The sequence below is a fragment of the Haplochromis burtoni genome, unplaced genomic scaffold (assembly GCF_018398535.1).
Source record: "Haplochromis burtoni strain Fernald_Lab_line unplaced genomic scaffold, NCSU_Asbu1 Contig_226, whole genome shotgun sequence".
NCBI classification, from domain to species: domain Eukaryota; kingdom Metazoa; phylum Chordata; class Actinopteri; order Cichliformes; family Cichlidae; genus Haplochromis; species Haplochromis burtoni.
The window spans coordinates 33,608-60,955 of record NW_024582587.1 but is presented as its reverse complement, the minus strand read 5'-3'; the positions used below and the strand labels follow the sequence as shown (position 1 = coordinate 60,955).

The 27,348-nt window shown below is 39.5% G+C and overlaps 1 protein-coding gene across 12 annotated transcripts in view; it reads right to left on the bottom strand.

The window, feature by feature from the left end:
* The window catches only part of arvcfb (ARVCF delta catenin family member b), a 250,929-nt gene that overhangs the window by 213,063 nt on the left and 10,518 nt on the right, over nucleotides 1-27,348 (bottom strand). The window contains exon 1 of one of the 12 annotated variants that reach the window (XM_005936881.3): nucleotides 20,671-22,340. The exons of the other annotated variants lie outside the window; for them this stretch is intronic. The gene's annotated coding sequence lies outside the window, so the exon portion shown is untranslated. Of the gene's footprint in view, nucleotides 1-20,670; nucleotides 22,341-27,348 lie in introns of those variants that run through there. 12 annotated transcript variants of the gene reach the window in all.

The following is a 27,348-nucleotide window of genomic DNA, read 5'->3' as shown; positions in this document are numbered from 1 at the left end:
TATCATCATCCAGAGTGAAATAAAGCAGGGAAAAGCATGTTTTTGAAACCACAAACTGTATCAGAATTGCTTTTTAAATCACTGAGATATCATGCAAATGTAAACATGCTTCATCTTACATCCAATATGTTAAATGCAAAAAAACCCACTGTGTTCGAAGACAGCCCATACTACATTACCTCCAGAAAAAAATGTATTTTTCTTAGAGAAATATGCAGTCTTGCTCCAAGTTTAACAGAAAATCTGCCAAGAAAACCAATCGCTTAAACAAATTTTAAAACGTCTTGTCTGAAGGGGTCAAAACAGGCGTCCTTAAAGTATTTTAGTATTTCGTGTCTCATATCTTTTCTTCCACACTGCTGTGAAAGTATGAAAACGACTTGACATTTTAATCAACCCCTCTGCTTTCTAACTGAAGGCGTTAAGGCTTCATCTGCAATATTAAAGCCATTCATTTACACAGAATTTAAATCCCATTTCAAAACATTTTTTCAATGTTTTAATTAACACAGAGCCATTAGCAAAAAGTACATTTTAATATCAAATGCAGTATAACCGTTACCCTACAATATTTCTCAACATTTCTTTGTATGAGAGAGTGACGCCCTGCATCAATATAAGATTTAGGAAGTGGCCCGTTCCCTTTTGCCAACATTATCATTGTGTTTTAAAATATGTGACAGTAACCCACTGCTTTTCAGGGCCTAACTTTACGCCAATTTACCTACCTTTTCTGTGTATCTTTGGATATTTAACCTTTTTTCTACCTTTCCCCTAATCAAGCTGGCAAACTGTCCACAACACATATACCATACCTGACCTGCCTTACTATGCTACAAATGTTCCATCATTTATTTGAGACTGATGACCTCTGTGTCTGGCTGAAATCCTCCAGATGGCAAAGATTGTAAGTAGTTTCCATCACTAATGCCGAGTGAATGATTTTTGAGCCCATGCTGACCTGATGTAACACCATAGCAAGCATGGTTAGCATGGTGAAAACTACTGAAAGCAGGATAGGATTGCCTGTGTTAAGGCAAATTAGCGTTATGTGAATGCTATCCACTGAATATGGGTCGGAACCTGTTGTGCTGCCAGATGTCTTGAGTGCATAAGGCAGGACTGTATGGCCCCGCTGTTTATCAGTGTATGCGGAAGTCCTCGGACAGATCAGAGTGAAAAAAGACCCAACATTAACTCTCATTCGACTGGCTGAGAGCTCTCTGAATCACTGGGTTTCATGGATAATTACTTGTAAACCATGTGACATTTGAATTAAGCACCTAATGTGACAGCCAGCTCTGGCGTAAAAATGACTTCCAAATCACCAGTTGATATTTTTGTTAGAAAACTGTCACTGTGGCACAACTTTTGCACATTTTGTCTTTTTTCTATTCACCTTTTAACATAAAGCCACAGTTTTTCAGAGGTACAAATTATGAGGTAATGCAGGTTGCAGGCCCTCTGCAGCCACAGCATTGCACAATAGATAAAAAAAATAGCCAAACTCTTCACAAACATAGTGAAGCTCTTAGCAGCTAAAGAGCTTGGTATTTCTGCTAAGAGCTGGAGGAGACCAAAACTGAACAAACATAATGAGGAAGATCAGACTGATCAAGTGACAATGCATAACTTACAACATAGCTAATGTGGCTGTGGTTGCCAACAGATCCCCCCAGCGATAGGTTTGCTATGGTTAAAGTATGCCTGTGCTATGTTTTCAGCGTATTCATTTGACCCCGAGGGTACAAACTAAAGTACTAAATAGTAGACACAAACAAACAATAGTGGTAAACTGATAGTTACACATTTTAGATTGCATGCTATTGTCTCTGCGTGTTCCAGCACCAGCCTACAAGTTAAAGTGATGATGAATTTAGGAAGGCATCTCTTAAAATAGCACCCAACAGTTCCTTGCATCATCAAATTCAAATAGGTACTTGGCAAAAAGGAATGCAGGTGAAAGTAAGTGTGGGCATTTCATGGGAAAGCATTCAGACAACGTGAGTCAGTGGCCGATACAAGCATCACTCTCTGCCTCATTAGCTTTGGATGAATGAAGGTTCAGGGCGAAGAGCCGTCGAGGCTTTAGCTGGTCCCACAAAAGCAGAAACACAAACACTTTCATTTTTCTCTGATTTTTCTCAGTGTTGTAGTTTTTACCAACTAGCTTTATATAATCTAATATCCTGAGAACATGCAAAGCCCATTAATATCTACTTTTGGCTGGTACTGGTCACGCCTATTTACCTTTCAGTCATGGATGTGACGATCATTGATGGTGGTACTGACAAAAGCTGAACAAACAGCAAACTTCAACTTGAGTTAGTCTAAGGCAAAAGAACAAAAGACAGCACAGATAGGACCCCATTCATTAGGTCTCACATATTCTCATCCATGAGGGAAGGCCGAATCCCACGAGAAGAGCTGTGTTGGAGATAAAGCCCACCGTGAAAAAAATCCTATTCTGTGCCAAGTCAGTTAATCCAAATTAACTCCGCCAAGGCTTTCCTAACACCTCTACACCTGTCAGTTTGGCCTGGGCTCTCAGCCGAGCAGCAGCACTATAATCATCCGGCATCCACAGGAGAGGAAATTATTCAGGAAAGTGTTCAAGATTATTAAAAGAAATCAGAAAATGCTGCCTAAAATCAAGGATGTCTTAAGAAATTCAATGAGGAAAGTACGTTTCTCACAGAGAGAAAGTGAGAGAGAAGGGAGAAAACTGAGTGTCATAGAAGAATCGGTGGAAATCAGAGAGCAGCAGCTTGCATGAATGTAAGAAATGAAAATGTACCTACTGTAAAAGAAAGAAATCACTTCTACTGTGTTAAGAAGAAAGGTTTTCAGCAAGATTTCATCTTAGTGAGATATTGAATAATTTTAAAATGTGATCACCTTCCATATGCTGGAAGCTCCTCAACAACTGATAACGTGGTTATGGCAACCGTCGAGGTTGAGAGGAAAAGAGGAAAAGGTGAAAGACAGCAGAGATGAAGGAGAGCTAGCAGGCAGAAAATGAAAAGGGGAGGTGTGAAACTGTCATTCTGAGCATAATCTCATATCAGTTTCAGAATACAAATGAATTATGAAGACGTCTTTGATGAGTTAATTGATAGTTCTAATCATTCATTTTGACCTTGTCTAATTTAGCAGAATATGATGTCAGGCTAATGAATAAAAACTCTTAATTATGATCTGGTACTGCAAATAGTAAGATAATGTATCAAATACAGTGAAATACAGCTGTGAAAAAACTATAAAGAAGCATGATTTATATAACTTCATGCACACCAGTCAACATTAAAGTCTCTGACAGATTAAATGAATAACCCTGATAACTGAACATTGAACCAAGGCTGTTGGTATTTATAAAGATGCTTCTGAGATAAATCCCTCCTATAAATGTTACTGCATTCTAAGCAGCAACTACGCCCATGGCAACAGCACTCCCCGATGACAGCGGCCTCAAACACTACACTGCAAAGAGCTTAAGGCACTGAACTGGCCCCACCAAAAACCCCACAGGACTCAAAGGATTCGCTGCCATTGTCCCTGAGCCAGACTCCCAGAACAAGTCCTTTATCTATGCTGCAACATGTCAGAGGTTTTCTGCGGGGGAAAAGAGGGAGTTCACACAATATTATGCAGGTGGTTTTAATATTGCGCCTCATCGGTATGTGCTTGGGCTCAGTGGAATTTGAAAGAATTCAATAACAGCGTGGCAAACTGTTTTATGTTTAAACTGAATTTGAAATCTTTCATTCACAAATTTTATCCATGTTTTACTTCACTGAAACCTATTTGGCATCAATTACTTCTTAAAGTTGCCCTGCCTAAGTCTCAACAAGCTTTTCATACCTGGATTTGGGCACTTTGTCCAACTGTTCCTGACGGAGATTCTCAAGCTCAGACAAACTGAATTTTGAACTGTTATCTTCAGGTCTCTGCACACATGTTTAAGTCTCGGCTTTAGCTGCAACCCACCAAGGATGGTCAGAAACTGTTTCTGAGGTCTAATCAGTATTGTGCCAAAAGGTGAACCATCTGGATGAAAACTGCTATAGGACGTCTAATTCAAACTAGGGTTTGAATCTAAAACGCTGCTTTTAAGAAAACATGAAGGAGACATTTCATCTGCTGGTGAAGATCATGCGATCAAAAGCTCAAGACCAAAATAGACTTTAGGCTTAATCAGTTTGCATTAAAGAGATTTTTGCTTTCCAGTAATGAAAATGATAATTTGGTGTAATTGCATCTGTAAGATATCAGCAAACAAAACATTCTCAAGTGATTTTCGTAAAGCTATTTCCAATGACTTACAAACTGCATCTAAACGGAAAGAAGCTGCGCTCCACATAGCTGAGGCAGATGTGAAACAATAAGGAATGATGGAAAGAAAAACACTGCTCACAATTTTTTTCAGGATTCTTACCATTCTTTCAGATTAAAAAGACAGCTGAGATCTTTGGCAAATAATAACGGTCTTAATTTTATTCAGTCCTACGTGTGATCTCTGGCACAAACACTCTCAAATGCTGTCAGATAATCACTGAACTTGATAGCTAGACAGATCAGCTTTGTCAGCGTCCTGGATGTGTTGTACCAGGACTGTAGTTATATCACAAATCCAAAAATCCACATACTGTACCAAAAAAAGAAAAAATACTATTACCCCGACTCTGTCAGATTATTATATCCAAAGCTTTGAAGGAGGAGGGGAGGAGGAAGAGATTAGAGAGGCTCATTTATAGCACAGCTGTGCTTGAAAAAAAGAGTCCTGTCTTGACAAGTATTGATTTGTAACCTTTCACAGGATGATAATAACCTGAGAGATGCTGTCCCTTCGGGCCTGCCGGAAAAAAATAATAGGGAGAACGCCACAGTGTGTTCCCTATTTTCACCTAGCTAGGGTGAACATTTAGGCACTTTATGAGTGTCAAGCCATTACATTTTCTCATTAAAAAGCAATAGTGTTGAGGGTGAGAGAAGATCGTTTTCCTTGCAGTTAAGTTCCTTACATGACACTTTTTGTTACCATAACAAAAAAGGATGACAGAGAAAGAATTCCACACTCATGAAAAAATAAGCAGATTTCACATTAGTTAAAAACTGCAGACTTAGTGTAGGATCAAAAATGTGGGCAGGGACATAAGAAGCTTTAATCGGTGAACAATCTGAGTGGCTAATGCAGAGCAGCGTAGTACAACTCGTCCGCGTGTGGATCTAAAAAGGGTTTGGCCTGTGTTCATCTCCATGCACTCGTAGCCACAGTTAAATAGCATAGTGAGAAGTCCAATCCCACAGTGCAGCTTAACCAGTTATCCGCACTAACAGCACGCGACCTCCTGCGGGTTCCAATGAGGGATGCATAACAGAAAACTACCCCAGCAGGTTGAGAGCTTTCTGTTTATGCCGGTTATGAAGTTACGTTTGTACTTGGGGGATTTAGCTGATGCCACGCACCTCACTTCCCCCCCCCCCACTTTCCTCCCCCAGCTGCTGTTTGAACCAGATTTCAACACCACCGCAGTTCTGATGTATGTCGTGCCCTAGAAACCACTGCCGAGTGGCTTAGCCTGACCTCGATAATTCTAGACAGGCCACATCAATGGCTGCTGGGCAAACAGGGGGACAGTGGTCACAGTCAGCATTGTTAAAACACTTGTCACTGGGGGCCAGAGTGAAGAAGCTGGCTCTGAGCCATGTGCAGGACTGGTGGACATAAACAGACATTTATCTTGTATTTGGAGTGATTTACAAGAATTTCAACAGCACTTCATGATTTTATTATATGAATTCTCAATTCTTCCATAAATAGAAAAAAGGTAAAAGCTATAAACCATGCTTCAGTGTGTTTTATTGAAGCATTTGATAACTTTATATTTACCAGGGAAAACACCAGGGAGCATTTTGCAAGAGTAAAGAAGCATATGGAGAAATATGTAGTAACTATACAATTTCTTAATTACAACAAAGAGTAAAAGCTAGAGTTAACAGCAACCTAGATTCAGTTTTCTCTGCCAGGTCTGATGCTAACATCATCTCCATTAATTCTCCATCATATTTCTTATACTTCAAACAAGCCAAGAGGTCTCCTTCAGGTGCCAGGCATCACTGGTTTGGATGTGACTTGCACAGTAACAATGAGGTCAACAACGAGGTGAAACATGAGCGCAGGCTTCCAGGTCTCATGTAGTTATGTAATTTGCTGGATGTACAATGTGTGCATGCATGTGTCTGCGTGGGAGAGACAGAGAAAGACAGCAATCTGGGCACTGAGTGCAGGTCCCAGCCTGCTATAATTAGCTCTCTTTCGCTAAACCGATTAATCTCTAACGCCTGGACAGTAGTTCCCACTTACTCTCACACACTGACACATATAAACACAGACTCGTGCTGTAAGTATGCGCACAGGACATGACCTGTTGAATGGCATTTACCTCAAAGCATGTGACATACAGCTAAAAAACTGATAGAAATAATTTGCATATGTGCTTCCTCCCACAGCCAAAAGAGCCAGCGTTAATTGCTCACTGATTGGTTTAGCAAATCTTCTTAAAAAAAAAAAAAGAAAAATCAAAAATAAGCATCACGTCAGGGGATAAGTAACGGCAATAAAAATGCTATCAGGCAGTGATAATATGAAATGTTTTAATGTGAAGAAATTATGATTTATTTGTGACAAACCAAATATAATTTTATCAACCATTACCAAATTTCAGGCACCAAATTCCTTATGAATCCACATTCTGCAACCAAAACAAATCAAGCAAGCCAATTTAGAGATATGAACTTTTCACAACTGTGGGACTAAACTAGTGCATAGTATCATTTTCTAGTGTAAGTTCAGTGGATAGGTTGATACATACTTCAATAATAATGTGAAAAACAAGACACTGAGTTTAGTACAGAACTCAGAACCAACTGAAAAATAATAAACATGTTCCTGCTGCTTCACTCCTTGGACTTCTAATCAAGCCCAGATTGCACCTGTACACCTGCATTGTGAGGCAGTGGATCTAAGCATCAACCTCAGTCACTGTAAAACTGTGCTCCTGTTCCTGCGCTGCAAGAAACATCCCTCCCAGGAGGGTATTTCTTTTCTGAGTCATTCAAATATAAAAGAATTGATAACAGAGTTCAATTTTGCTGCCTGCGCTTGAAGAACACCTGGAACCTGTGTAAAGTGCAGCAAATCCATGTATCTGAAATCATCATCTTTTGCCATAACTGGCACGTGCAAAAAATATTATCTGATCACGAGATTTCAAAATGGAAAGCTTGGTGCTAATTGGAAACCTTTTAAGTTCTCTTATCACCAGCCAGTAAAAGTCATTTGAATAATGCCTGTGTTCCCCAGATGCTTTGAGATGGAATCTGCGAGAATCCTCCCTCCCCTGTGCATCACTGTCAGTCTTCCTGCTCCATCCCATCGACCTCATGCCTTAAGTTAATATTACTGAGTCCAAAAGAAGGTCTTCTGTGCAGGTAATTAATGTTTGAAGCAGCTTATGCAAACTGTGGAGATATCTTTGTGTTTCTATGTATTTGACTATGTGCAAACATTTTACTTTACTGCAAATCCACAAAAGCTGCCAAAAAAATTTTCACGCACAAGTCACTTTTCACCTTAACCATTTAATCCCACCAGCAACAACTGTTGCTGTTTTGCCCCCTATTACATTAATTAAAAAATAAACATACTGTGTGTAGGGGAAGTCTAAGAAGTAAAATGCATGCACTTATTTTGCAGGGAAAATTTGGGGATTAAATAGGTTAACTTAGAACCTTTAATTCAAACTAAAAATCAGTCCTAGCAATCATTTTCATATTATATTTATATGCATGATATAAAATAAGGTTATAAAATTCAATAGGGAACTCATAGATCTCTGAAAGAGAAATTTCTCCTTTCTAAAATTAAAAGCAAAAACATTTACACTCATAGCATTCACTAAACTTAAGCTAGCTACCAGAGGTGGCAAAAGTACAGTAAAAGCACTGAATCAACTTCTTTACTAAGTGACAGTGAAAAAGTGCACACTTTGAAATGTACTCAAAATAAGAAAGTCAGAAGTAGCTCCTTAAGTAGCATTAAAAAGTAGCATTTCTATCATCTATTTGTATGCAAATCTATCTAAACTTCGTGCTATATTATGACATATATATTTGCCATCACACCTAAACAGGAAAATGAGCACAGTGAGTGGTTAAAGTGGGATTCGGAATGTCGGGGAACCCTAAGGTTGGTTGTATTGACTCAGCATGAGGAAAAGAATTACACTCACAATCATTTCTACTTGCTGCTCTTTGTGAATGCACACAATTGAATTCAGCAAGATGTAAGCTGAGCTACCTTAGCTAATTTCCATTTACTACACCAACAATATTCTGTATATTATCTCTATATTAGATTGTATACGGTTGGTATAAAGTTGGTACAAAGGTGGGATTCAGTGATTTAATCTAAGGATCATCTTCTTAAATGGAAATTAGTCTACCACACTTGATGTAACCCAACACTGACTAGTCCAACATACTGTTTTACTATAACTTCAACACAATATAGCAAGCTCTTTATCCCATATGAACTACTAACTAAGTATTTTCATGCAACATTTGAATAACACAAAGTTAGTATACCTGGTTTGTTTTGCAGGTCATTTCACAAAATAAAAAGGCATAATGTATCAAAACATTACGTGCAATCTTTAAATTTGCAGTTTATCAAGTGTCACTGAGCAGCCCTTTAAATCTAACCTTACTTCTTCCTCCCCTCTCTTGTCTTTCTTATATCTTCTTCCATCTTTGAGTGAACTTATCTCACTTTCTCTCACTGGAAATCCAGCAGCTGGATCTTTAGCTAGGAGCACACTGTGCGACAAACTGCACACAAACAGGCTGTGTGTTTGCTAAGGTTTGTTGATCTAATAAAAATGTTGTAAAAATGTTGTCTTTGAAATTAAAAAAAAAAACAAACAAACAAAAAAACTAGCTTTATGCCAGCTCCTCTTCTATAGCGCTAGCCAAATGCTAAAGTACCAAGGCCTGCAGTGTTCTGCACCACTTTAACTCCAGAGTATAGATGCTATATGTGATACTTTTCTTGTAGCATGTAAACCATAGGCTGTAAAAAACAAGAATCATAAAGTGACCAAAGGAAACAAATTCATCCAACATAAAGTTTTAAATCCTAAAGCAATTTTCTTAAAGCAGAACTCGACTTAAATTTGCTAAATAACATCTATCGAGTTGTAAACATGCACCAGTGTTGAGATAATGTAATCTTACAGTGAGTCTTGGCAGAACATGGCTGCTGCCATAATGATGACTGATTATACTGTAGTACTCAGAGTCTGTTAGAAGAGAGCACAGAGCACGCAGAGAGCATGTAATACAGCCAAATATGAAAACGGCTGTTACTTCTATAAGTTCTCTGTCATAATGGAAAATTATTATAAATGGCTGCCTATTATGACTCGTGCTCCAGATCCAGTGGTAATGGTTACTTATGCACCCTGTACTCTTATGCCTAGTCAAGCCCAAGTTAAATGAGTTTTCAACTGAATGCAACGTGCAGCATCATTGTGATTCACAGAAAAATATCCTTGCCAAATAGATCACAAAAAGGTTTAACAAGGTAATAGGCCAGGCAGCATCATTTAATTAATCCCTTCTAGCAGCAGATGGGCATCGGCTTAGTAGCTCCTAGGAAAAGCTAATGCATTTTTGCACTCACTGTAATAATGGTCGTGATTGCTCAGGAGAATGGGGCTCCGAGGACTGATGTAGACAGACCATGCAGAAAATCAAAAGTGCCTCCAGGTCGAGGGTTTGTGTAACTTTGAGGATATAATGTCAAGAGTGCACACAGATGAATGCAGCCTCACCTCCTAATTGTCTAGACAAAGAAAATCCCCTTGGCTACAAGGCAAAATGTTGTGGAATACTCTAAAACTTTACACTTTGTTGAAAGATCGCTACTTTTATGAAAGAAATTATTTTACAAAGTTCAGCCATATATTAATTGAGCAGGACTGTGTACATAGGTTCTCGCCAGGTACTCCAGCTCCCTCTCACAGTCCAAAGGCATGCAGTTAGTGGGTTAGGTTAATTGGTAACTCTAAATTGCCCATAGGTGTGAATGTGAGTGTGAATAGTTGTCTGTCTCTATGTGTTAGCCTTGCGACAGACTGGCGACCTGTCCAGGGTGTACCCTGCCTCTAGCCCTAAGACAGTTGGGATAGGCTCCACCCCCCCGCGACCGTTAAAAGGATAAGCGGAAGAGAATGGATGGAGGAACTCAACTAGTAATACTCTGAAATTTAGGAATACCCTGTTTCAGAGTGATACTAAACAACTAGTATGAAGGTACTCTATCTCTCCATCCATCTATCAGTTTCTTTTCTCATACAAAATTTAACCCTATACTGTGAATATCTTAAGCTAAATGCCCCCGAATTACACAGTGGTACGTCAATATATTCCACTTTCAAATCAGCTTTTGTTTTTTGAGAGGAATTGTTGAGCTCACATAACTTCTTCTGTACAGTTAACCAAATGACATTTTTCAGTGCAGAAAAACAGTTAAGCTCTGTGAAAAAAACAACTGTGCTACAAGTTTACACTGGTCAGTTATGGCTGCCACTAAAAATAGCACCGTCTAAAACAGCACATTCCTTTGTATACAGGTACAATTTTGACTGGCTTCATTAAATAGTATAAAGTTAAACATACAAAAACAAATTCAGCTGATTCTGAGGAGTCAGGCGATACTCAGGCTGAACTATTGTAATCCCTTATTATTAACAGTTGTAAGAGTTGAGGCCCCTCTCCTATGGAATCAGCTCCCATTTTTTGGATTTGGAAGACAGCCTCTCCACTTTTAAGATAAGGGTTAACATTTTTATAAAGCTTAGTTAGAGCTTGATCAGGTGACCCTGAATCCTCCCTTAGCTTTGTTGCTGTTGGCTCAGGCTGCTGGGGACTGCTGGTTTTGACTGATTTCTACCTGCCCACTTTCACCAAGTGCTTGCTCAGAGAGAATCATCAGATTATAGGGTATCTCTGCTAACCTTACACCTTAAAGTGCTTTGAAACAACTCTATATAATTCTATAGCATATATAGCATATATAGCAAATAGCACAGCCGATATTCATGTGCTTAAACAGAAGTCTGTGCATGTTTTGCAGTGTTTTAGTGAGGAGGATTGTTCAGAGAACAAATGTGAAAATTAGACATACTTGAGAGACACATTGTATTAGCGTAGTGGATGCTCACTGAGAATAATCTGCCTCCCTTCCTCCAAATTTCCTCTGAACGTTACCAGGGTTACAGCAGTCCCGAGATTTCACACGCACTGCTTCAGCTTCCATCGTGTGCCAGTGAGGCTTTGCTCTGCACAAGAACCGAGCACAGTGTTGCATATGAATTGTTAGTTAAAGTAAATCACTTGTAGCCAAGACGTGTCCCAAATGGATCACACAGTGGAATCAAGCAGTAGCGTATTTTGACTCATGAGGAGAGCTAGGTTTCAAGCGTAGATGCATTTATGTACAGAGAAGCATCAGGACTGGTTTTAACAAAGTGCCGAGATAAAAGGCAGTGAAAAAAGAGAAAAGAGAGTGTGACTTTGTCTCTTCCCTTAACAGCTCGGTGGGTTTGCCTATATTGCAAGGTGAAGCACAGGGCATCCATGCTCACTTATTTGGCTGTGCATCATCCAGAGCCATTCCAGGCTATTAATTATAGATGGCTAATATAAGGTGGCAGGAATTCCTCAGAGGTTTGTCGTCATATCCGATCCTCCTTACAACCAGAGCAGATTTGAGACTGAGTCCATGTATTGCACTTTATATTCAGTGTTTGTAAGAAAGTAAATGCAAGCACCAATGGCACTACAACTGTGAGAGATTGGTGGTTCATAACCACTAGAATACGTAGTGAAAAAGAGTGACTGAACCCTACTTATCTGGAGCACATGCAAGAACCTCTCAATTCACTGGTTTCCTCCAGTATTATGAAAGCAGCTGAGCCTTTTTCAGCTTCCTAAACAACATTTTTAAGCTCAACAGCCATCATGGAAACTAAAGAGGTCTGTATATAGGTTGGCATGTGTAGGAGCCCCTTACACCCAATGGGCCTTGACTAGGTTGCAAAACACAGCAAATCAAAGACACTAGCAGGGGCTAGAGGCACAGAGGCGTGTGGGATTCCTTCTGGGGGCTGCAAAGACTCATTTAATCTCTCCATACCTCCCTGTCCTCAACAGCTGTTGGGAGATGGAGGGGTTTAAGACGCCACAGGCTGAGGCCCATAAGAGCAGATTAGGATGGAACAAGAAGGAGGAGGAGATGAGGGGGAGGATGGCGGGGGCGATTTTTCATCACAAGTTGCAATGTTGAAGCCCTGTCAATCATTCGGGCAGAGAAATGGGTGCTTAGATGGAGGTGAAACATGGGCGTGCAATACTGTACCGTCTATGTGGGTCAACTCAATATGCGTTGAGCTCTGACAACTGGCTGCCTCTTGGCATCTTTTAACAAATGTCACGATTAAGGGGAATGTTTTCACAGGGTTTGTTGTGCTTTGCTCTGTATGCAAAAGAGCTGCTCAGAATATTCATACGCTGTCCCGAGCAGCTGAACACAGATTGCAGACCCAGCGGGAGCAGTTACAAAAAAGGGGGAGAGACATGCAAGAAGATGGCATGGCATTTGGAATTGGTGTCAAGCTGAACTCAGATATATCTTGCCTGTGGCCATCCAGTTAAATCTGCAGCTCTGTAGTATACATCCTATGTACTTTTAAACAAGCTGGTTTAGCTGGTGCAGTAAAAAAAAAGGAAATCACACATTAACATTACAGCATTGTGTTGCAAGAGGAGATTATCTGAGGGCATTTCGAGCTGTGACCGTTATTGCCTGAAACGCTTCACAGTCTAAAGGATTAGAAACTTGTTTAGCCAGTTGACTTCACTGTATTAACCTAATCTGCACCATCTTCCTATAATCTCAGCAGGACAATACAAGGCAAACAAACCAAAATGACAAAGCACACCAGCGCAGGAGCAAATTTAAGGGGGGTGCGGGTAATGTACTGCTTTTCACCTTGTGTGCCCCAGTGCATAATCCTGATCAGGGAAAACATGCTGTGATTCTGCACAGATCCTGACATTTGCAGTGCCCAAAGCTTACAGCGAATTGCAGCCCTCTTGTCTGCCCTGCTACCAGAGCTCCAGTGAGGTAATTGGGGTTATATCACTTGTCACAGAGTTTAATTATTTTCTGATTCTTTCTGCATATTAAACCGGACTGGCAAAGGAACATCTGGGGGTTTAATAGTAATGGGGTGAAGTGTACGTTTGCGGTAGAAGTGAATATGGTCCTAACATATGGGCTGGGATTATTACACTTGGGCTGTGGAGCTTAAATTAATGCAGTCAGCAAGGTCAAACAGGGTTGCTGGTGCAGTCACATGAAAATTATAAGTCTCCTCGTTTTTTGTTATAAAGGCTCTGCGTTTGGCAAAGATTTGAAGGTCGGGAATGAAGATCTAGGTTGAGATAGCACTTCTTCAAGAAGAAAAATGAAAAGCACTCTTTTTATTTCAGAAAAACATCATAATTCAATCTTGAGCCAGATTAGATTTTTTGGAATTATTTAAAAAGAGCTTTGACTTTAAAGAGTTATACACATCTAAAATGTCATGAAAAATTGGTTATTACTGTTTAAAAAAAAGAAGACTATTTGGGACAAATAATATTTGAAAGCACTAAAAGACTGTGCAAGTAGTTTCTCTCACACCGAAGAAATAACATTTCTTTTGATGTCATTCAACTCTCACTGACGTCCCAAAGAGTAGTAATTAATTCTACAGCAGCCAATTTAAAAAATACAACTCAAACTGTTCATGAAAGAAAATGATTTTTATGAAGATGATGACAACTGATGTATGATTGTTTTCACTGGTGTAACTGAACAAAATGAAAAGCTTCAATGCTTCCACTCAAATCCCCATCCATTATCACAATCAGAACTGAAATCCACTGGCTACATAGTGTGCTGCCTGTCTGTAAATATATCATATCTATTTATTAGGGGTGCAACGATACACAGAATTCACGGTTCGGTTCGATACTTTGGTGTCACGGTTCGATATTTTTTCGATACAAAAAAAATGTTCATGCCTTTTTAATTTGTCATTTATTACAATTATAAATATGCAGTTGCTGAAACAACAAAGTAATAAAAAATAAATCTATCTGATGGAGAAATCACTCATCTTTGGAAAAGAGAGTTTATTACAGAGAAATGGCTCTTTCCAAAATTAAAGCTATACTATCCGCTTCTTCTGAGCTATATCCTCAGCAGCACATTAAACATATCAGGTCCCCATAAGGAGAATCATGTGCTAACGGCTGTCTAAATGAGTCGGGTAAAGTTTGTAGCATGCTGCTTGTTGTTTTCTGCTTCCACTTGTCTTTGCACTAGGATGATGACGGCGTAAATGTGCAGTCATATTCATTATGTTCCTACTAGTGCTGTCAGCATTAATCTGAAATGAAGTCAACGCCACAACACGGCAAATCTCCCTTAACGAGCTGCCACGGATCGCCCCGAGCATGGGGCTGGACAGCGTCAACACCTTAACGAGCAAACTGCGCTAAGGCAGTAGTTCCCACCCATGTAATTGAGCATTGCGTGGCACATCCGACATACTGTTTTACCTTTGTCCATGATGCGCTTACCTTAAGGGTCATACTTCACATGAAGACCAAAATAGTTCCAAAGGCCAGATCTGAATGAGGGTGGGGGAGGTTCAATTTGCCATGTTGCAACGAGCTTAGCTTCTGTCTTGCTAGCTTGCGCTGCGCTCAGTGGATCTGCGCTCGACAGTGCAGCTTAGGCGGAGTAGTCGAACACAGATCCACTGAGCGCTCAACACAGACAGCATCGTCAGAAGAAAAGTTGATAAAGTAAATTAAAAATTTTGAATTGTTCGATACATATGCGTACCGAACCGAAAGCACTGTATCGAACGGTTCAATATCGATACGCGTATCGTTGCACCCCTACTATTTATCTACCTGGTGAATGTGAACAAATGCACTGATGTTGATTTCCTTTAACAGACTGACAGGCTGCTTAATGCGCATTAAACAATGTTAACTGAGGAAAGCAGATCATGTTGGAATCGGAGCATTAACAAAAAATCAAAAACAAAGAAAGAGAAGATTTCGTGGACGACTGACTTCATACATAAATTGCTAAAGCTACTATGAAAATCAGAAAACAGCAGAGGGCTACACTGGCACATTGTTCACTGTTATGTTAGAGTTATGAAGAAGCCATTTACATATTACATTTTGTTTCATGGAGGCATTATCCATATGCAAATAAATAACTAATCACAGCTGCTGCGTTAGTCTTTGACTGCACAAAAATCTGATTTATGAATGTGAGGCTGACTAGCCAATCACCAGTCATGACCAATCAGCTGAAATCCAATCTCAGTCAGCTGAGGCTGGTTCTCCTTAAACAAAAAATGAGTTAAAAGACTAGAACTGATAGAGATGAGGGAACTATAGAGTTGAGTGGCAATATGTGCGAGTAACAGCTTAACAACATTAAATGCTATTGTTTGCTCTACTTGATCTACTCCAGTAATACTAAAAACAATCTTTCAACTACTAATTTGTTTGTTTTTTTATCTTTAGTTTCAGATGCCTGTCATCACACCACCGATCATCTTCTAAGAGAAAGGGAGTTCTGTAATGTAATCTGTGCAGGTTATAAAGCCTAATTTCACGCACATGTCTCATGATCCAATCTATGGTCGCCTGTATTAAGTGACAGGTTTAAACAAATCTTGCTTGCTTCTCATAGTGTGTAAAACTAGATATGGAGATAAAATACCATGCACGCTCATAATATGATAAGCACTGAGACTGAGAAGAGGAGAAGGAATGCTGCTACAAATGTAAATTAATTCATGCCGAGCCTGCACATAGTGATCTCCTCGTCTAAGAAGGAGAGCTCAGGCATATGTCATACAGTGTGTCAGTGCACATTCACAGATAAATTAACACACACAATCCTGTAACAACGCCCGTTACATCACTCACTGTAACAAATTCTTTGGGCTAAATGGGTCCCAGTGGGAAATGACTTCGTCCTCTACCGTGCCATGCAGGCAACACCGAGGGATCAGTTACCATTCAATCCCATCATCCACTGCATCCATCCCCACCCCACATCACTCCCTCTCATTCCCTCAGAGCCCTCCTCTGCTCTTTCCTTTACTCGTTGTCATTCATGGCTCTGGCATCTGTGTGAAGTGAAGGGGGTGGGGGGTTGTTTATGACAGGGTGACATAGTGTTTTGATATCAGTGTATGAAGGATGAGTCATTTAGCGATACTGAATGAATCTTATATTCAAGTGCTTGTTGAAATACAGCCTAAAAAACATTTAGTGTGGTATTCTTAACAAAATACCATTTTAGTGCCTCAAATCAATATTTTTGTATAAAAATGTCAGAAAGTGACTATAGCTAGAGAAAATAATAAATATTTAATAATATTATTGCAATGGATATGATCTGAATGGATCAAGTGTTTAACAGTATTCCAACTTGTTTTGATTTTATAGCCAGCAGGCTGCTTCTGTGATCCGATTATATTCCACAGAAATATATATCATATATACCTCGTGCTGCATATGAAAAACACTAACATGAAGGTCAGGGCTCTGATCCTTAAATGTGGTCATAGACTAACATGCTGTTACCAGGTCTGCTTCTTTTTAAAGCAGTTTGAGAATGCTGGATGACGTTATCGCCAATAAGAGTGCACACTTATGGTAAAATAAATGGAAAAACAATGACAAAACAATGATCAACCCTCCAAGCACGCACTGCGATATTAGCTTGAATTCACATAAGTCTCTTCTACATGTCTGTTTATGCATTGTTGAGCTCATATTACTGCTAATTAGATATTGTCAGTGATGCTATTATGCTGGATTTGTTCTTGATGCTATTTTCGCTGATGGATGCTAAAGACTCTTTGGAATGCTTTTCAATTATGTCTTTTTAAAAGGTAGCTTTATTGCATCAGCACTTTTCAGAAAAATTAAAATTTGTTTAACACGGCAATTTTCACTTCAGTGTCAATGAAATATTCTGGCTCCTGTGCTCGTTCAGCAGTCAGTTAGTTTTAGTAAAGTCACAACATCTTTGACTAAATATTTGTTTTCTATACAAAATTTTTACTTTGTAACTGACAGATTTCTCCTATAAATTAGTGTGTCTGTTAAGATGACGTGATGGTGGTGGATAACCCACTTTTGGCTATTTGACTCAGACACTTTACACTCGCTCAAAGCAAGTCATCTCACAAGGGTAAGAAGTTTTAGGGTTGCACATATGTGTTATGGTTACTGCTTGTCAAAGTGGTCCAAAGAAATTCGTTTATGGTATTTCTTTCTTACAGAAATAACTTTATATTCTGTTTGTATTCTATTTCGAGGCTTTTGGTAATCGTCTAAGATTATAAGCAACTAGGTAACTGCAACAAGTCAACAATTCTGTCCACAGAATTCATCTAAAACAGTCAAGGTGTGACTGAAGTGCAAACTTTAAGCTTTAACAGGTTTTACAGAAGTATTTCATGAACTGTGTAGAAGTTAATGCCGTTCTATACACACTGTCCCATTTATAGAGGCAAGTATGAGTTTTGTTTTCAGTGCTTGGATCAAATGTTTTTGTGGTTAGTGACTTACTGAAGTCTAGAATCCATAGACATCAGGAAATGCTGATGCTTTCCTTGTGTCTGACGCTTTCCCAGGGCTTTAGGTGTCTATGCATTCAGTTTTGTCTTCACTAATGAAAACATAGTCTGCTGAATTGAGATCAGATGACTGACCTAGTCATTGAAGAAATTCCTGTCCCTGCCTTGAGAAACTCTTGAGTTGCTCTGTACACTTCAGAATTTATCCTGCTACTTCTTTCAGCAGTCATATCATCAAAAAACATTAGTGGCCCAGTTCCAGTGACAGCCAAACATCATCATGTTATAATCATGTCTGACAGATGATTTGGCGTGCTTTGGATCACGAACTGTTTCTCTCCTACATCATACTTTTATCTTCCAATCATTCTAGTACAAGTTGAGTTTAGTTTCACCTCTACAAAGATGTTTTTTCATCCAGAAATGAGCAGTTTCTTTTAGATGTTTTCTGACAAGCTCTATTATGGACATCCAGTTCTTGAGTGTAACCAGTGGTTTGCACCTTGTTGTAAAATCTCTGTATTTCCACTCATGAAGGTGTCTTTTGATTGTAGACTGATTATACAATATGATATGGCTACCTTCTCTAGAGTAGGGTGTTGTTGTGAAGCTGTTTTTCTTAGTCATGTTGAGGTTTAAATTTATCATCTTAAATGTTCATATGCTGATTACATTGCTTTATATAAGAAAGGTCTAACTCTGAGTACACTCTGTGCCAAAACGTGCAGACAGGAAACTGCATGCTTTTGCAGCTAGAATCATCCAGTTCAGTTGTCTTCTGTGGTCTTTCAGGCCTTTCAGTGTTGTTGAGCTAGCCAGTGCATTCCGTCTTTTTAAAAATGTTCCCCATTATTGATTTGGTCACTCCTAAAGTTTCTGCTATCTTTCTGATGGGTTTATTTTGGACTATCAGCTTAATGATGACTTTCTTCACTTGCATCAATAGCTCTTTTGGGCTTCATATTGAGAGTTCCATTGAAAACCTAACATTGCAAATTGGAGTCAGCTCCAGACATTTTATCTACTTATTTTGTCATGGAATAACAAGGGCCATGAAATTTCCTGTCAGTCAATTGTCCAATTAAATTCTGAACCTCTGAAAATGGGGGATTGTGTATAAAACAGGGTGCAATTCCCAGAAGGTGCAATACTTTTGTTAAGCCTCTTGAATCAAAGATCAAGCACATCTTTAATTGGCACACATCAACAGTCACAGCAGTGGTTAACAGAGGGAAAAAATGTAAAGAAAAAAATGTGTCATTTTCTAAAAGTTATGGTCCTAACTCTGTAATGGATGTTTTTCTTAATATGTTTCAATAACAAATTACTGACTGAAGGTCATAGAATATAACACTGCTGGCCAGGATTATATGTGCAATATGTGCTTTAAGCTTCTGTTCTTTTAGCTGACTGGACCTGAATAATTAATGACAAGCAAGGCTAATAAAATACAGTTCTTGCTTAGATTTAGTTAAAACAACATAGAAGTGCTGACTGTATGCTGGATTTCATTCACAGTTAAGGTTTATAGGTACTGTACTGAATTGGGGGAGGGAGATTATGGTGCTAAATCTGCCAAGGTAAAATGTTCAATTACCATGAAGTCTGAGACTGCTTACTGCCTCTCTCATCATTATTAGTGAACCATTTTTCCTCCCCAAACACTAGCTTTACTCTTTCTATAACCCTTAACTTGCACACACATGCTACACTACCCCCAGCAAATATTATGAATAATTAAATCAGTCCGAGCTCTAGTGATGCCAGTTGTCTCTTTCCCTCTATTTCTGCTCCCCCATCTTCCTTTCACTTGCTTCTTCCCTATAGACCTCCTCCAGCCTAGGCTTAGTGCCAGGTCTGTGCAGCTAGGCTGGAGCTGCAGAGTGAACACCCATCAAACCATCAGCCTACCAAAAGCAGCAACCCACAGGCCTGCAGCATTATCAAAGGAGAAATGAAATGGGAGAAGAGGATGTCTGCAGGAACAGCTCTATCACTGTGGCTCAGATTTCCACACAGGCATGAAGAAGAGGCACACTCGGCTTGCCCGGATCGATCCGCAGCATTTCATACTATGTCTGTGCCTGCAGGCTTCCATGACTCTCTATAGCGGGGCTGCCAGAATGACTTCAGTGGGCTTGCCTTAAAGAGTAAAGGTAACACCTAGACACAAACAGAAACTCACACAGCAGGAGCTCGGACAGGGCCTGTGTGAGTTGTGGATTGGAAGGGGGGGGGAATCTAACAGGATAAGAGGATTACTGTTCCTCTCACATATGATGAAGAAAAGTTTGAATAGACACCAAGGCAACAACAAAAGACATTTCAAGTTATTCTACGCACTTGTCAAAGTAGGACACAAAAACGCTTAGGCAAGCCTTTTCTGTTTGAGAATCACCAGCCGCTGAATTTAGGCTCATTATGTGAATTCTAGTGCTGACTGAGCTTGATCTGTCCTATAGTCTCATATGGTTTGTTGGCTTGGCAGGATTATTTTACTTTGTGTGTGATTGTGTCGAGCATGTATATTACTGCAGTACATCTGTTTCCATGGCTGAAAGAGCACTCATAGCCACTGCAGCACTGCCCTCTATGCTGCAAAGCTCTGCAGCAGCCAGAATTGATTTCATCACAACCACAACATTGGGTGACACACAGACCCTCATTTGCAATGCTCCTCCAAGGTACACAGAGCTCCACATCTGAGACATCTACATTTCAAATAGAGGGAGGGATAGGAAGAGGCAAAATATGCTTTATTAATGAGCCAGCACCCAAAAAGTACTTCAGATTGGTCCCAATTAAGCTGTCACAAACTCAGAACAAGTCTCTTCCAATCACCAAAATGGCTTATCATGGGATGGTACACTCTTACTTTCCATGCTCCAGTCATTTCTCCCCTAGTCCTAGAAGAATATTCCAATGTAGGAGGCAGGAAAGACAGCTTGCATCCACCATCACTCAGTCCCAGCTGGGCAAAGCTCCTGGCTTTCACAGTCCACAGAAGACCGCTGCAGCGTGAGCCGTGCACATCAAAAACCCTCCCACACATAAAGCCTGGCATTGATGAATACGCTGGCATCTCCTGCACCACATTCATGTTCTGACAGTGTCCCTTTATATTTGCTGCCAGCTCTTAAGTAGGAGAGAAAAACATTTTCCTGTCTTTATTTGACAGCCTCTTCATGAGGCCATCTCACATGACCCCTGCATATATTTGCTGTCACGTTGCTCCTTGGCCACAGTAACAAGCGTGAAAATGGACACAAAGAAAATGAACTTTTGTATTCTACTTCCACATATTACTCAGTCCTTTAATAGTATAAAGGAAAGGGTAGGGCTGAAACTTTTATTTAAAATGTCAAGGCCAATTGTACAAACTAATGTAAAATCCCGCTCACAGTATGTTATTATATGTACTTTGGCTTTGTCCTTCACCCTGCGTGGTTTTCTGCCACTTAAAAGGGGTATATAATATATCTGATTTCCCATGTCTGAGCTAATATCTTTCATTTTAATAATGACACTACTTCTAAGATTGACATACAGTAATAGCATGATTGCTGCAGATTAATTGGCTGCACATCATCATGCAAATCTCTTGTTTCATCAAGTTCTAAGGATGGATTGAGATTTGGTGACTCTGGAGACCATTTGAGTAGAATGAACTCCTTGTCATGTTCAAGAAACCAGTTTAAGATGATCTGAACTTTGTGACATGGAGCATTATCCTTGTGGAAGCAGCCATGAGAAGATGAAAACATTGTAGTCATAAAGGGATTAGCGTCAGCATAAAGAGACCAGGGTCAGCAACAACACGCAGACAGGCTGTGGCATTTCTATGATGCTCACTTAGTCCTAGGAGGGACGAATTTTGCCAACAAAATATTCCCCACACTCTTACACCACCAGCCCCACATCCACTACCCCGAACCTTTGAAACAAGACAAGATGGATCCATGCTTTCATGTTGTTCACACCAAATTCTAATCCTGTCATTTGAATATTACAGCACATATCGAGACTCATCAGATCAGGCAACATTTTTCCAATTTTCTATTGTACAAATTTGACGAGCCCTTTTGAATTGTAGCCCCAGTTTCCTGGTTTTCCTGACAGGAGTGGTACCCGGTGTAACTTTTTGATTCAAAGTTACATGTTTTGCTGATTCAAAGATGCTGTTCTGCATACTGTTGCTTTCCCCTCAGCTCAAAGCAGGATGGACATTACCCTGACCTGTGACATCGCCCAGAGAACTGCTGCTGGATATTTTCTCTTTTTCAGGTCAGTCTCTGTAAACCCTGAAGACGGCACATGGAAAAATCCCACCAGACCACCAGTTTCTGAAATATTCAGAACCTCCAACAACCAAGTCACATTCAAAGTCACATAAATCACCTTTCTTCCACATTCTGTTGCTCAGTTAAAATTTCATCTAGACCAGCGGTCTCGAACCTTTTTTGCGCCACGGACCGGTTTGTGCCCGACAATATTTTCACGGACCGGCCTTTAAGGTGTCGCGGATAAATACAACAAAATAAAACTAGTACCGGTACCGAAAAAAAGAAGATTTATTCATAACACACGTGAAAAGACCCAGGAAAACAGAGTTAACGATAAAAACGATAACAAAATAACGCTGAAAACCGATAAAAACCCTGAAAACCATACATTTCACACCCGAGTCTCACTCTCGCGGCCCGGTACCAAATGGCCCGGGAGTTGGGGACCGCTGATCTAGACCATGACTACGTACCTAAAAGCACTGCATGTATATCTAAAGGTTGAGGATCAAAGACTTTTCCAAAGCAAACTGACAAACTCATATTGCAGAAAGTCATTGTTCCAGGCCAAGGAATTATAAATTTTTACAAAACTGATGCAACATTGTAATTTGTGAGACTTGGATGTAAAGATAGCTAGCTGCTAAGCTAAGCTAAAAGATTATTTATGCCTGTGCAGGTTAAGAAATCATTAAATTTAGAAGATATTCAGTGGGTATTTAGATTATTTTGGCAAAAAAATGATCCATTTAATTGTTGTCTTTGTAGCTCTTAGAAAATACAGCATTATTAAACTATTACAATCCTCTGTAAGGTTGATTTCATTACTTCATTTAGCTGTAATTGTGTTATTTGTGCTGTGATTTATTTTTTTTAGTTAAAAATTGATTAACATATTCTACCTTACCTTCCAAGGCTCAATTACACATCCTGTGAATGCTCAGGAAAATGAAATAGTTTAGCTCAGCACAGCAGGAGAGCAAATATCAATGGAGTCGGAGAAAAAAACCCTGATGTATCTAACACTCTAATGAGGCTCTTACATAAAAGCATGCATTTATACCCATAAAGTTGTTCTGGCTCTAATCTAAAACTGCTCCTGGCTTTTTTTGTGTTTCCTTTCAAGTCCAGTTCCTCAAACTTGGGAGAACTTCAATTTTTCATCTAAATACAGTGAAACTACCAATTATGGCAAATAGTGTCTGACATTTACTGAATAACTTAAAGTCATAGAGCAGTTGATTAGTTAGTTAACTGTCAAACTGCTACCAGTGTTATACCATTCCATTAAATTCGGAGACAGAGCGAGGATCCGCTTTGATCAGAATAGAAACTGAAAGCAGGGGGAGTGGCACAGTTCTGCCCTAATATATTAGTTTAGTTTTTATTTAAAAATCCACTGCATGCATATCTTAAAAATAACACTCTGTTATACTCTGAATTGTCCTTATACAAATGTATAATTCCCCCCAATTGTAATGTTGTTTTATAGGTCTAATATACTTATAGTATGTCATATATATTTTATAGTATTATCCAATCCAATCCAACTTTATTTATATAGCACTTTTAAAAAAAACAACAAAGTTGACCAAAGTGCTTTCCAATAATAAAACAGAGATAGCAGTTAAAACCATACTTTAAGCATACAATGAAATCAATAAACAAAACAAATATATAATTGAAAAAGATAAAAATATATCAACATGAGTAGAATAAACAATAAGATATACAATGAATAAGATTAACAAAGTAAAAAGATTAAGAATGACCAACAGCTGACTAAAAACTGACTACAAACTGGCTCTGATAACACTCCTAGAAGGCCTTTGAAAAAAAGTGTGTTTTTAAAAGTGATTTAAACATTTCAAGTGTTGGGGCCAGCCTAATATGGAGGGGCAGTTTGTTCCATAGTTTGGGGGCCACAACAGCGAAAGCTCGGTCTCCTCGGTGTTTCAGTCTCGACATGGGGACAGCAAGGAGTGACTGGTCAGATGATCTGTATTATGACTGACAATGACCTTAAAGAGGCATTTTCTTTAGGTTTTGTCTGTTTCTTTTAAATAAAGTCAAAAGTCCTGGTATCCTTTCTAGGTTTTCCTCCTGCTTCCACTCTTCATGCCAAGCTAAAGTTAAACTATTAACCTGTAACTGTTACACGGGCACATGCAATATTAAAGAAACTAAATTATTCATGCTCTAGTAGCATCCACTCACTGTGGAGGAAAAAAGTAGGACAAAGTGCACTCAATGGGGATTCCAAAAGGATAGTAATTGGCTCTGATAGTATAGCCCGCCAAGGACAGGTCATGTGAGATTTGACCTCAGCTCTGACATAACTAAAATGCCAGATGGCCTATCTGATGTGCTAGACTGTTTACAACAATACTGCACGACTGCAATAAAATCTTTGCCAGTGTTTCTTACAAAGGCATCGCTTTTCAATAAATGAGACAAACTGTCTCATTTATTGAGGGTTCCATCTTTACATAGTAGAAAGCTCAAGACAACAGGGTTTCCCAAAAATCAACAACAGTAGACACATTAGACAAAATAGTGACAGACAGATAGTGGGAGTATGCAAAGAATATTGGTATTTTCACTGTAAATGCTGCAGGAAAATAGAAATGAGCTTTAACCTGCTATCTCATCAAGTTCCACCAGGATGTCTCTGTGAACAGGCTACCTAATAAAGCAATTTACAGCTACTACCCAGATACCTTGTCCCACTTGAATTTACAATTTTGCTTCACACATTTAAGCTCTGGTGCAAACATTAAATAAAGACAAACCACAAACAATCTGCAGGAAAGGTTGAAGATTTGCAACTATAAAATCGCTAAACACATTCACTGCAACTGCTTTTTATGATCACTGGTATATTTTTTCTATTGACTAAAGTGTTGGATACATTTAGGAGACATCACAAAGCAGCTTGAGCTCAGCAGATTCCAGAAAACATGTCTTGAACGTGTTTTGTATATGTTTTCAGTTTATCAGTTCAATATTACATCCTGGGAAAGACTCTCTTGACTCATCAGCAAGGAAATGGACCCAGCTATTCCAACTTGCTGTGGTTTTGGAATTATTATTTTTTTTATTTGTTCCTGTCTTTTTGTTTTATTATTTTTTCCTTAACTATTATTTTTCCAATATCAGATCTGATTCTTGGGGGAAAATGTTACTGGTCATCTGAGCGGTCACTGGTGATTTAAGAGGACAGTGCTTAATGTCTCATTGTCTGATGATACGCAAGTGTGCGTGTCATCAGACAATGCTTCTGTTTCATTATTTAGAAATGCCCTTCTTGTCCTATTGCTATATTGATTTCCTCTATCCATGTGGCTTTTCTAGTCATAGTCTGTTCAAGAAAAAAAAAACAACTCTATTATTAGCTTACACCCTTTTTTGTACACAGACTGGAAGAGGGCTCACAGTTTAAGAGTATAGACCTGGACTGGCACATCGTCGACTCCAAGCCTGTTCCAGCTCTTGTGGTGATTTTCTTTGCTACTTCCAGCTTCTTTTCAGCAAGTCATCAAGCTCATTTTCTTAATACAGTGCTGCCTAGTTTTTTGTCTCCACTAACATTTGTCAACTAACACTTCCCCTGTTCCAGAGTCTATCAATATCTGTGCCTGTGCCCCAGCCAGCTAACATTCTTCCTGTTGCTGAGCCAACTTATCTTCATCTCAGACTTTTTCATGGTTGTGCTCTGGTACTATGCACAGGTCAGTCTTTCTACATGTTGTAGCTTTGTGCCATCACCACTGTGTAATGACAAAAATATGGTCTGTGGGCTACTCTTACTTAAGTAGAAAACAGAAGTTTTAATATATAATCCACATTCTTGTAGTGACATGAAACCAAACTGCAGCTGCACATTTTATGCTGTTCTCTGATCTTTGGTTAGTTTTCCACAACCAAATTTGTGCAGTTCAACATCAGTGCAAATGGACACATCTGCTACACCATAAATTCTGCTTGAGTCAACTAACACCTTTGTCTGCTCCAGGGCTCGTGCTGCCTGATGCCTTTACTGCGACTGTGGGATTTCGGCCTGATGTTTCCAATAACCTCCCAAGGGCTCCTCTCGCTAGCATTGAGCCATCTCCATCATAGTTCCATCTTACTCACAGGACTCCTGCCAGGCCTCCCGATGGGTTCTGCCTTGGTTGCCAGCCTCCTACCAGGCCTGCAGTGGAGCTTTTTCCTCACTTCTGGTCTTGCCTATTTGCTCATCCTCTGGGTCCTCCAATTGAGTGGCTTCGCCTGTGTGCTCTGTTAGCCATACATACAGGAAACCTCCACTTCTGCTTTTCTAGCAGTGCATCAGCATGAGGTCTCCAGTTTCAATGTGCTCCTTCCTTCAGGCCACCTTCCAGAATGTTCCAGTTGTTCCCAACTGACTTCCCATGCTGTCCGACTGAGTTCCCCTGTGCTCACACTGGAGCGTCCTATGTTTGCGTTCTATACCTTTGCAAACTGTTGCAATAAAGATTAAGGTTCAAGTACAACTACAGATGCAGTCAATTTATTAGGTTTTTATTTTTTTTAGTAACAAATTATGACACTATATAATAACTGACCATCGTAGTTTTTAGAGAGTAATTCTGGGACTATTGAGATTTACTATTAAAATTTCTAATTTGGCTGTAACTGCTAAATACATTTAAGAATCGCTCTATTTTACTTACATAAAGGTATATACTTCTTTTTTTTTTTTAAACCACTCCTCACTATAACTGGAAGTGTGAAGGGTACATAATTCGTTAACATATGTTTCAAGGAGTTAATTCTAACTGACAACCAACATGTTATAAAGACTAACATGAGGAGGGCTGCTGCCTTCCGTCTTCTACTGTATATTTGGTTTCAGTGTGTGGTTTGGGCTGATCGGTGCTCCTGAGTGACAGCTTCAGTGATTACAATTAAGCAGCTCTTATCCCTGGACATAATCAAGGCAGGCCAGAATGTAGAGGGTGGAGTTAATCCTCCTGTGGCACAGAGATCCAAGGCTGGGAGTGGAGTAGGGGGGTGTGGCTGGTTCGCAGAGTAAGGATAGACAGAGCGATGGGAGACAGACTGATTTGGTCAGTGTCTCAGTTGGCAGCCAGCTGATAAACAGCACATTAGGGAGGGAATATAAAGATGTACAGCTATTTCAATCCACTGAGAGAGCGTGAGAGCAGGTGGAAAGGGGGGAAGGTTTTAAGAATATTGAGGAGAAGAATTTAATCATCGCTCTAAGTTAATACAGTGCCGATGAA